General features: G+C 40.9%; 1 protein-coding gene across 1 annotated transcript in view; it reads right to left on the bottom strand.

Moving 5' to 3' along the window:
- Nucleotides 1-1,432, bottom strand: part of LOC101859069 (transcription initiation factor TFIID subunit 2) — a gene marked incomplete at its 3' end in the record, with an annotated part of 46,590 nt that overhangs the window by 14,930 nt on the left and 30,228 nt on the right.

The raw sequence follows: 1,432 nt of genomic DNA, 5'->3' as shown, positions 1-1,432 counted from the left end.
GGGGGTGGGGGGAGGAGATGATGGTAGCGGATGGATGGACTGGGGTTTTGGTTATGGGGAGTACAAGGGAGTCGTTAGAGGAGGTTTGACTGTATTTCTTCCGTCAACAATGGGTGGCTGTCTTGGACAGGTTGAACTGTGTTAATAATATGTGAGGCATCGTGGTGAAATCAGGTGCTCGTCAAAATAATGGAATCCAAGAAATCGGCATATCTATGGCCCATGGGCAACTTTTTTCTAAGTTTATTTTTTTGGCTCAACACCATTTTTATGTCCAAGTAAAAACATATTTGTGTGTGGATTTTACTGAAAAGCTTTGATTAAAGGCACAAAAAAAGGTAAATTTTCAGTTTCCAAGGACTCTCAGGCTATGGAAGTTATCAAATTTTGTCTACCATTTTCTCGTTAATTTTACCTCTGAAACAAGGCGACCCTGACCTCCTTCAATCGCTTCAAAATAGATGGATATTTTTTTTGTTCCAAAAGGAAGGCAAATGAGCAGGCTTTAAGATAATACCAATAACCCTATATGCCCAATGATTGACGAGCACTTGATTCCACCACGTCGTGACATATATTTCAACTAGCTGGGTTTCCCGTTCAATGAAAGGACTCAAAAGAATCGATTGTCGAGTCACTATGGGATCAGTGCATGCACTCTTAGTGAACAGAAACCTCATTTGTTTACAATGGCATCTTAGAAGATCGACTTTCCCAAGATTAGATCTAAACGAAACTAATGAAAAACTGAAAATAAAACAACAGTGACTTCAGACTCCTCAGTAAAACTGTGCACCCTTTAAATGATTCTGAACCACTGTTAATTTTTTCAAATTCGAAAGTTAAGCGGTTCCGAAGTTTTAGGAGGCCAAAGTGACGAACTTTCACAAATATAAAATGTATATGCATGGCAATGACAGTAGGTTGAAGACAAGTTCTGTGCTTTTAAAATGTACCCAACATCAGCCAGCAAAATAAGCTAGGGAGGGAGAATGAGAGGAGAACAGAGAGTGAGAGGGAGAGAGAGAGAGAGAGACAGACAGACAGACAGACAGACAGGCAGACACGATGTAAACAAAGATATCAAACGATGACCTCAGCCAGTGAAAATGTTCACTGTCTCTCTGAGAGACCAAAATTATCATGCCTGTAGGAAAGATGTGCATACATAAACATTCCTAGGGTATTGATTTTTCGTTTCAGCATTGTACCAACGCACTCCCAGAAATGTGATTTGGGAAAGGGGGGTGGGTGGGCTGGGGGTGGTCGGGTGTGGGTGGGGATCGAGGTTTTTGTTTTTCCTCCTTCTCTCTCTCTCTCTCTCTCTCTCTCTCTCTCTCTCTCTTGAAGAAGAAGAAGAAGAAGAAATCTTTATCGCAACTACTACTACTACTACTACTACTACTACTACTACTACTACTACTACTACTAC

This window comes from Aplysia californica, unplaced genomic scaffold (assembly GCF_000002075.1).
Source record: "Aplysia californica isolate F4 #8 unplaced genomic scaffold, AplCal3.0 scaffold01306, whole genome shotgun sequence".
Classification (NCBI taxonomy): Eukaryota; Metazoa; Mollusca; class Gastropoda; order Aplysiida; family Aplysiidae; genus Aplysia; species Aplysia californica.
This window is presented reverse-complemented; position numbering and strand designations above follow the sequence as displayed.